The sequence below is a fragment of the Nothobranchius furzeri genome, chromosome 1, assembly GCF_043380555.1.
Source record: "Nothobranchius furzeri strain GRZ-AD chromosome 1, NfurGRZ-RIMD1, whole genome shotgun sequence".
Lineage (NCBI taxonomy): Eukaryota > Metazoa > Chordata > Actinopteri > Cyprinodontiformes > Nothobranchiidae > Nothobranchius > Nothobranchius furzeri.
Window position 1 is genome coordinate 100819362 of NC_091741.1, and position 11098 is coordinate 100830459.

The 11098-nt window shown below is 41.0% G+C and overlaps 1 protein-coding gene across 1 annotated transcript in view; it reads right to left on the minus strand.

Moving 5' to 3' along the window:
- nlgn3a (neuroligin 3a) overlaps window positions 1–11098 on the minus strand; it is a 232842-nt gene that overhangs the window by 218522 nt on the left and 3222 nt on the right. The window lies entirely within an intron of this gene.

An 11098-nucleotide genomic window follows, 5' to 3' on the forward strand; every position in this document is an offset into this window, starting at 1 on the left:
CTCAATCATGTCAGAGAAGCAGACTTCGACTTTAGGACAAACTACCAGAGTCCCCCAAATGAAAAACACCAAAAGACGTTTGTGCCTGGAGAACAGTGACTGGTGTTTGACGCTTTCTTGTGTGCTCTGGCGATGCGGGTTCCGGTTTCAGGCGGACGTGGCCGAGGGACGATAGCCGATGGGAGGGGTGAGAGTTACATCACTGTGTTTGTGTTTAAAGGCTAGCTTGTTGTGCAAATTAGCCAAAGCAGCTATACGTTTCAGTCTCTGTCACAGCTGAGAAGCCGTTGAGCAAAGCATGGGGTTCTGTTTTCACCCTGGTTCTGTCACTACAACTGACCTCAGCTCTGAGTGTGGTCCTTTCCACTAGTAGCTCCATGCTTATGAACTTTGCAACAGCCTCGGATGGGTCAGATGCAGAGACCTACCTCCTACAACAAGAAGGCTGGCAATGACAAAGAATGTTCTTACTAGGTCCTGCCAGACTGAAGGTCCAATTCTCCAAATGCAGCCTGTTCAGGACTTAGCAACAGTAGTTTACAACTTTTACACAAAAATACACTTCGAAATGGCAAAAAAATATCCCTTTAAAATTACAATCAGGACTTTTTGTGCATAAAAATGCAACGTCCCACATAGTGACAGCTTTCCACAAATAATATGTGATTACCAGCCTTTGGAGCACATAATTTGTTGCGTTTTAGCAAAAATACCTCAAATCTGTGCGACTTAAAGGATCAGAAAGGCACCTGCAGGATTTCTTTGGTCTTGTGTTTTCTCCCACACCGTTAAACATGCAAGACTTTTCTCTTTTTAAAATGTATTTTAAACACCAAGCTCCTTCCTTCAGCCTGACTTCTCCCACTGAAAGCATTGTCATTGTGACCCAGAGTCACCGATTCATCAAGAGCTGCCATCTTGGGAGATAAGTCAAAAGGCTATTTTTGTAATGACCCAGATTTTCAGGTGAGCCTTGATTTGTGTCACTGTAATGAGCTGCTGCAAATCAAAGACAACATATTGGGTCAAACATGCTATCTTTCGGTCTTTTACCCTAATGTTGCTCCTTACTCATTCAGCAGATGTTGGAGAATATTTGTAAAAATCAATCAAGATTCATATTCTATTATTAAAAAACACAAAAGTATAAAGTTTGCCGTTGAAACTCAATCAGTGCATGAAAAAATCACCCCAGTCTAATTTCCTCTCTTGGTAGTTTTGTCAGATTAGCATCAAGTCAATTTCCTGGAGCATGTTCTTACAAGAGCGATGGCATGATGATGGTATCACTGGGAGAAAATGCTATAATTGTGGAAGTGGCTTTTTTGGGATGGATATGGGCACAGATGGGCCCCGAGCTTGATGGAGGAATTTCACTGTTCTCAGAGGCTATCAGGAAGCTCTGCCAAGATGGCAGGAGATATAAATAGATAAGAGTCAGGATCAGGTTCCACATGGAAGCTCCATATACCATCGGTCCTAACACGGATACTAGAGGGTTACGACAGGAAGAGGTCACTTGAGATTTGATTTATTTTTTCGCCAGCCTGCATGATTGTCACCTTTGAACACAGTCGTGTGGAGCAACACACACAAGGAAACACACACTGGGAGGATGACTGTGCAGAAAGACCAGGAGACATCAACGCTTTGTAGAAGTACTGCTCTAACTAAGCAGTCCAACAAGCTGGACTTAGATCAGACTACCTTTAGCTACGTATGCCCGATTCTATTCGTGAATCCGTTTGTTAACGCTATGAGGTGTTTCCTCTCAGCTCCGGTCAAAGCATCACTCATGTAGCATCGTAAAAACTTCCCAAATCCCCGTTTCCAAAGTAAGCTCTGCAAAATGAAGGAGACATACATTTGGATAGTCTCACACTGAAACACATAAGCAAAGGGAGGAAGCTCTACCTGATGCTTTCTAGGAGATGTAACAACCAGCAGCTGTGGGGTCAGTGCCTTGCTCTCAGGCACTCCCACTGAAGGAAGGCAGTGCCAATCATTCACTCCCATGGCGTTGTTCCTTTAGGTGGAAAACCAACCGCCTCTCCAGCCTTTCAGCTGTGGCCATTCCAGTAACCTTGTAAAGCTCACCAGACACAACAAGCAGCTTGAGAAGCATTGAACACTCATAAAAGTTCTATTACTCAGACATCCACTCACACTCCCACTGTACCCACGGGCCATTCCAAGTCTCCAGTAAACTTGATGCAGAAAGTGGGAGGAAAGGCAGACACAGGCACAGCTTTAGATATAAAGCACATGTCCTCAGAGATTTCAATAGAATTGGGAGAATTCAATGACCTCAGGCTCAGGTTATATTCGGCAACACACAAGCATTAGATCTCGGTTTAAAATATTGAAAGATAAAAAATTAAACATCGGGATCTCAAGTGAGTCTTTTAAAATATAATTCATCTGTCTTTAGAGCTAGAGCTGGTATCAGGGCTGGACTGGACGGGAAATCAGCCCAGGCATTTTGAGCCGACACCGGCCCACCAGCCATTGAAGTAAAATCAATGATGCCTAATTTTTTACACCAGTACTCTAACCTTGCTCAATATTCCTTATCCATTGTGTTTTAGTTGTTTCCCTGCTCCAGCACAAGCACTGGGCTTATTTACTGAGTAAAATGAGTTGCTATGTGCAGGTTTTTTATTTAAATAAATATCGAAAAAGAAAAGCAAACACGCTGGGTCTCACACACACACACACACACACACACACACAAACACACACGCAGAGAAACGCACATACACACTGAAAATTATGACGCTGTTTTGTGTTGCTGGTTCTACTTTAAACACAGGGCACTTTGAAGCAAACAGTAGAATGTTTCCACTGTAATGGTTCGATATAAAACTGTGAAAGTCGTACATACACAAAGGTCAAAGGTCCTGATGTTGTGAGCAGACCAGAGCCCTCTTTGTTGGCCTCCTTAATGTTGTTGAAGAAAAAATCTGGTTAAAAATCGACACGATTATCTTCCTGTGTGAACCAGGTCTTAAACTTAGAAATAAAAATGCAATTCATACATCTGCATGTTCATACATTGATGAGCATGCAGCAGCAAACTGCCCAGGAGAGCAGACTCTGGTTACAAAACAAAACATGGAAGTCCTCTGAAACAGGGTATTATGGCTTTTGGCATTTTTGTATAACAGATAAGGATGGGGACAGCTCATCTGTATTTCCCTACAGCTTTTGGCTTACTGCTATAGACGTTGTGACTGCAATATTACATTATTGTCATTGCATGTTTACAGATGCATGGCCTGTATCTTATTATGCAGCTGAGTTGAAAATGGAAAAAGGTAAATAGAGGTTTGACAAAAAAAAAAATAAAATCTACAGCCATGATCCTAAAATCTAGACTGAGCCATGGTGGTGAAATGTTTGTGGCTAAGCAGAATTCAAAATATCGGTAGAAAGTTCAAAATGTGTGATGTCATGGATAAACGATGCGTGAGGACATCACGACCAACCAGTGACAGAGGAAAGTTTCTGCGTGCTAACGTGTGCGTGGGAGATGGAGAGGGAGAATCTCTATGTATCTCTGGCATTACTGCAGTCATTTCCACTCTCTTCATCACGAGCAGCATGTGCTCTGTGAGATCTAAAATATTTAAATCTGTAATCTGTCAGCATTATGCGGTTAACACACAGCCGTGAGACTGGTGTCCGATTCATCATTTCACTTTCCACTTCACATGGCCCCACATGCATCACGAAGACCTGACATGGCCTCTTTTGTCGTTCTGGATGGAAAAAACTTAGCGGCTGGTGTCTGTGATTTCTCAACAGCGGAACAGCCGTGCTGCTGGACCCAAGAGAAAAATTAAAGGAAATGCGTGAAGGTTGGAAAAAAAGCTGCAGAAGTGTGAAGCGCAAAGAAGCCTCTAATTGTTTCCCCAGTGAATGTGACCCAGTGACTCTGGAGGAGGTCTTCCTTGTTCTTTTACTATGGATAAACCAGCATTCCTTATTGATTTGGTGGCACAGACCCATGGTTTTTAGAATGCCGTCCGCTGAGGGCCACGTTCTTTTTCATGTTTCCTACTCATAACGTTGTGTTTTTTCACTGGAACTCAGAATTAATAATCAGAAATAAATTGAAAATAGGATTAAAGTTTGAACGACAGTGACCCGTATATAAATACTGGGTTGATGGAAAACACTCCAACGTAGCCCATTTAGCCAGCTCCATGTCATGTCTTCATACGACAGGCTTTTGCTAAGCTCCTTAAGAGTCTGCCCCAGGAGATCGGTGGTGGGCTGGAGGTACCGACTCAGGCCTTATCTCCACTAATTTTGCCCATGAATTAGACGGCCCCCTCGTCTCTGTGTCCTGCCAGACCCACACAATAATCACTCCATGTTAAGGAAATGAGGAGTGAAAGGGGGCTTAGCGATCGTTTAGCTGGATAAGAAGCCGGGGAATTAACAAGGGAAAGGCAAACTCTGTCACATCAACTTCACCTGGACGGTACGGCTCATCCCTGGGATTAAAAAGTGTTGACTCCCTGTCACTTGTTTTTATATTTTCAGGGTGGATTAAGTGAAGCAAAATGCAATTTGAATCATGCGGATTAACGTGCAATTTTGGAAAACAAACACACGGGGCTTTGCCCTTGTCAGCTTCATTAAAAAAAGAGAATGACTGTTACGTTTGTTCGTTACAGATCTACCACTGACATTTTTTGACAGACATTTTGAACGCTACATTTTACAGACGATTAATGAGAATTGTTTCTACTGCTTTGATGGGTACAGCCTCAGCCTCATTTATATCCTCACTAATCACAAACCAAACCATGCATTTGCTTCTCCGCCTTCTCCTTGGTTTTATTCCTATTATACAGCCAGGTAACCTTGGTGCTGTTGACCCCTCCCTCATCAAATCAGCTTCCACAACTGGACAGAGAAAAGGACAGTACATGGACTGTACAAATATTCTCAAAGAACAGTGTTGTAATCTTGATTTTAACATATGTGATGTTATTTTTATTTCTGCTTTCAAAAATTCAAAATCAGACACACCACCAGGTCAAAGTAAACTTTTCCCATTCATTCAGTTAAGCAACACGATCACTTCCTCCACTTTATCTTCCTCAATTAAAAATAATAAACAAGTTCTGGGCCGAACTTAAACACAGTTCATCTAATGGAGAAGAAGAAACTTATCAACCTTAATTCTTCCTTTTCCTATGGAGAAACGATGATGTTAGCAACATCCGATGAGACACCGGAACTAGCGCATACCCTTTGGTTTACATGGTGAGGTTTGGTTGCTAGTAGCAGCTTCTTTGAATATTTGAAGAGGATTTTAAAGATTATTTATCCACGACAAATGTACTCGCGTGGCTTGGTAAGATGTTGTGCTGTTCGCGGTTGTACTAACAACCAGAGAAAATAAAATGTGTGGCTACAAGAGCGATATAGAACATGCGCCTCGGAGTAAGGGAGTGTGGCTGCCAGCATCGGTGCAGCTTTCACCGCCTCCCCGGAGATGAGAAACCCAGAGGGATGTGGCAGGAAAATCACATGAAAACATCCAAAAACTTTACTTGTGCTTTTGCTTCATTTTGTTGTGAAAAACCCAGAGGAACACCCTCATCCTTCTTTGTTGTTGGATAAGACAAACCTCTGGAGATGAGAAGCCTCATAATATATCATGTGTACAATTTTCTGAATAGTTTTAATGTGTTTAGACTGTCGTTGTTAACCTAAAAGCATCATCCTGCAGTTTGATGTAGAAACTAAAACTAAAACCCAGGCTAGCCGATGAGGGATTTAAGGCTCTGTGATTCCGCTCTACGACTGCTTTTAAGGCAATAAGATTGAGTCCCACCTCTATCGACAAAACACGACCAACCTTGTTACTATATCCATACTGATAAGCCTTTTTAAGATTGTTTATTGCCTCACTAAGGCTAAGAAGCTAAAATGCTACTGTTAGCTTTGGCCAGACTTCAAGGTCACCCTACCACTCCTCTGGCTCAGTAGGCATAAGGAGTGTAACGGTTTCCCGTTAGTCGTGACAACTGGTGTTTACACCATTTTTGTCTCTAAAAGCCCATAAAATGAGGATTTGTGCGAATGGATTGAATCGTCTCAAATGTAAACAAACGTGGACCGAAATTTCTTACATCTTTCGCACATAGCATCAAGGGCCTTAAAAACAAGGTGGATATCAGTAAAAAAAAGTGGAAATATTTGGTAGCAGTGACCTAACGTGGGTGCCAGGAGAGAATCCCTTTCCTTTTGTTGAAACAGTATTGATGATGATGCCCAAAGCATCACTAGCAGTGTTTTAGCATCTTATGAAACGTCAAGCATTCGCAGGTAGCACATGTTCAAGCAATAAGTTAAAGGCGGGAAAGCAGATTATCTGATGTGTCATCCTACTGACAGGGAACTCCTACCTGTCACAGAGAACATTAGAAGCACCACTTAGTCTGCAAAGGAATATCCATCACTGTCTATGGTGGCCAGGAAACATGTCTGTATCCAACCTTTTATTTCCATCACTTATCCAAGGTCACTTTTTGCAAAAGTAACAATTCCACAAGCCAATCCGAAACAGCCATTTTTCCGACAACGCTTGCCAACTTCTCCTGGGATTTCCCATTGTTTTTCCAGACCAAAGAGGGTTTGCACAATCTCCCCTCCCTGTGGAATGTGTCCAGACACTCTGAGCCCACCCTGGATAATGGTGCTCCTCACCTGATATGGCCACCAATAAGGCAAGCTCTTTTCAGCTGCTTGTGTCCGGTATTTTAATCTTTCAGTAACAATTCAAATCCCACTTGCTGAGTGTTGGAATGGGGAGGACCAGTAAATCTAGAGTCATGCTTTGTGGCCCAACTCCTCCTTCACCATGAAGACCGGTCCCACCTCCCTTACAGATGCCCCGCCCCATTGGTCTATCTTATGTTCTGTTTGAACTCATTAGACAACCGTGATTTCAGATGTCTGAATCCATCTAACAAATTTGACCTAAAGAAATCCTAAAATGTATTGTCTTTGGCTGAGCCTCCATGAAGTACTCAATTTTAATATTCTTTTACAGAGTAATTTCATAAGTACTACAAGACTATTTTAGTCCTTTGAAACTAGTTTTTGTTCATTTTTAGCATCATGTCTTCACATCATGCATTCTCTTTACTATAATAAGGTGTGCAACAAATGTCAACGATTAGAATCCTGACACTGAATCACATCAAACTAATTCCAATTGTAGCAAGAATATGCAGCTTTAGTTGATAGCCGTATAGAGATGCACCACAAATATATCTAAGCATCTGCAGACACCTACTGCTGGGAGTTCTGGCTCTTGTATATCCAAGATATAAACAGATTAGACAAATCTGTCATCTTTGATGGATTGGTTTCTCTAAAGGGGCAGTGTGCAGTTTTGAACATTCATCTCTGGAAACGTCCATGGAAATGTTGTTTAAAATGAACAAAAGCATGTCTAGTTGTTGAAAAATATTGGCGGCTTCATACCATATAACCATAACAATTGAGTCTAAAGTACATAGAGTGCGAGTCTAGTGTCTTTCGTGGACGCCAAATTAGACGCCATGTCTTCTTCTGGCCGGCTCGAGGTCCTGCGCCTGTGGATGACATCACACTAGATGACTGGCTGGATGTACAACCTGCAGAAGTTATGTTACCACCTTCCAAAACTTTTAGGCAGTAAGAAATGTGAATTTAATAACAAAACTGCTAAACTCTTTCCAAAATCTATGTGAAAGAACAGAATAAAAAAAGAGATGCAATATATTGTGGCTGAGTGGTATTGCTGTCATATGATGATGTCATCAGCAGGCGCAGGACCCTGAGCAGATCCGGAAACTACAGCTCCAGAAAACTACAATTGGCACTTTATTTTCACGATGGAAAATCTAAATCTTGTGGGAACATGTGCAAACCTACAGCGCTACCGCAACCTGCTACACTGCACTTTTCCCCATCCTACCACAGCTATAGCCTAGAATACATGGAAGGTACACACGGAGTGTAACACTAAGTTTAGCTAGCCCTAACTACTTCCCTAAAAACTAACCTACAAAAATCTGCAATAATCTATAATCCTAAAAAATATAACAGCCAAAAGACTAACACTAAATGATTATCTATATTGCTGAAAGCTATGCTAAAGATTCTTACTAAATACTATGCTAATGCTAATCAATGCTAACTTGTGAAATCACTCACTTGCTAATCCAACTCCCAACTCGCTACAAGGCCTGGGCTGAGATGCTCAAGCTTTTATTACCTACAGCCACAGAACCTGACCCGTTACATACTTAGCAGTAATCGGAAGGTTGCAGGTTCAATCCCGGCTCCGTACAGAGAATTCTGCTGTTGCGTCCTTGGGCAAGACACAACTCACCTTGCCTGCTGGTGTTGGTTGGAGGGACCGGTGGCGCCTGTGCTCGGCAGCCTCTCCTCTGTCAGTGCGCCCTAGGGCAGCTGTGGCTACATCGTATCTCATCACCATCAGTGTGTGAATGTGTGTGTGAATGTAGTGTAGTGTAAAGCGCTTTGGAGGCTCTATACAAGTGTGGGTCATTTATCATTTACATGGGGCCAGGTTGTGTAGCATGGGACGTTTCAGCCATTGGTCAATGCAAATTCAAATGAACTGTGTTGCTTAGTTTGAAGATGAAGATGGCGCTATCTACATTTTTGGACAGAAATTGGACGTTTTAAAGAAAATGTACAAAAATGCAACAAAAAAAAATACACATGCCTACAGCACTATTAGACACTCATTTATACATTTAATCAGCAGAAAAAGGTAGATTTTCATGTGACTTGCTCTTTAAGTGAAGGACCATCAAAGTCTGATGAGTCACACCGAGGCCTCGTGCTTTATGTTCCACAGGAAACAACATTTATCGTAATGTACTTTTTTTTCTAACTAGCGACAGTCACAGAGACATTGGTGTAAAACTACTAGAGGTGCTGAAAAAAATCGATTCAAGTCTGAATCAGGATTCTTATTTATAAAGATTAAGAATCGATTCACAAAGGTTCAGAATCGATCCCAAGAACTTAAATGTTTGGCATGTTACAGGTTTGAGATGCACTTTTGTCTGTTTTTTATCTTTGTTAGGAGAGTTAGTACTCCGTTTACTTTTGAGGTTCCATAAATTGAGATGATTTATTTTTGAATCTGCTGATAAGAGGGCACTTGAATGTATTTTTTTCCATACACAGAAATTTGAGACTTTCTCATATTTATTTTCTAAGTTGATAAGTGAGTACTCAGGATTACTCAGGTATTTATGTTAAGTTATTGATAAATGAGGAAACACATTTTCCTTTGTAAGAAATCTGAGGCACTTTTTTAAAACAGGTTGAGGACTCAAATGTTAAACTTGTTTCTACACATACTTGAAAAGTATTTGACCGTATTACTTTCAAAGCTACTGTTAGGTAACTACAGATTTGTTATAGTTTACAAGGTAAGCAAAAATAAATGTTTTCCTTTTGGTCAAAAGATTGCTTCTGTTTACAGTTTTAGAATCACTTTAGTTCACCTTTTAAATTTGCATTTCTTGAGCATGACCAGTTTAAAGTAAAATAAAAATGTCCCATAGCTTTGTAGTTAATCCTAGAGCTGACAAACTTTGTTAACATTGATAGTGAATTGATTTAAATCGAGAATTGATTCTGAATCGAATCGACACCCAGAGAATGGGAATCTAATCAAATCGTGAGTTGCTCTAAGATTCACATCCCTAAAAACTACGCTGAAATGTATTTACTGCCACCTAGCAGCAGCAAACTACACACTGCTACTTTAACTCTCCCCAGAGCTTTAAATGAACGTTGATGTTACAAACCTTTCTAAAAGTAAAATACAGTAGGTAAAGATAATATGAACAAGCATGACCGCGCTGTCTGAGTAGATGGATTCCTGCACCCTACAGAAAAAAAATGGGTCATTTTAGCTCTCTGGTTGACATGGATGAATGAGCCCAGCCTTATCATGAACCAAGCACGTGCAAGCCTGAAGTCTCCTGGTCCAACTCAGCTGTAGCTGTTTTCCTCTACAGTGACTCGTTTTGTTGCAGTGTGGGATTTATTTGGTAAAACTATTAAAAATAAATAAACCAAGAAACCTGCCCCTCACTGCTGATGTGGACTCAGCGTGCTTTGTCTGTGTTATTGAGTTTAAATAGCCTAATTTATAAATAATTAATAAGTGGATAACTTCTGGCAGACACTGAGAGGAGACATACTGTGAGACATCTGCTTTGTAGTCAGAACGACGACGTCCAAAATAATCTTGTTCACTAAGCAGACATTGGTCATTGGCAGAGAAACCTTAGTCAGGGGAGATGATTTTTGTTTGAGTCTATCAACATTGTAATATCTGTTAAATATGTTATGTGCAGTAAGCCTGAGGCACATTTTTTCTGCTTCGGGCCAAAACCGCTTTGTTAGACACACAAAGTTGCTTTCATCTTGTTTAACAAATATGTCTTAAATGTTATAAAGAATTACACGATTAGAAAACTGTCCTCGTGTTTTATTGTAAGCAGATTTGTCGCAAAAGGTGTGATGTGATGATGACAGAAGTGCATTCTTATGAGCAAATATGAAGAGACAAGTTGATCCTCCTTCATTAGTCACGGTGCAGCCATGTCTGTGAAGGACAACTGAGGAGCTCGGTGTGCGTTTCTTTCAATTAGAGTTCTTATCACAGTTTTGTCTTCCAGTGATCAGAAAAATAAGGAACTTGAGATAGAAAAAAATGTGTTTTGTTATTTTTAAAAAGTTGACACTTAAACTCACTCACCCCCTGGCAGGTTGTGGAATGTGGTGAGAAAGTGCCCTTGGTCATCAAGGAGGATAAACCATCAGCTGTTTGAAAACTCTTCAACTCATACAATACAATAAAATAAGAGACTAAAAAGTCATGTTTCTAAAGATTAGAGGAGGAAACTGGATTATGGACTTTTAGGGTTCTCAAACCCCCCAAGGCACTTTACAACACAGTCATTCACCCATGCACACACACAATCACACGCTGTACAAACTACAACATAGCACTGCACTGGCACCACCGGTCTCA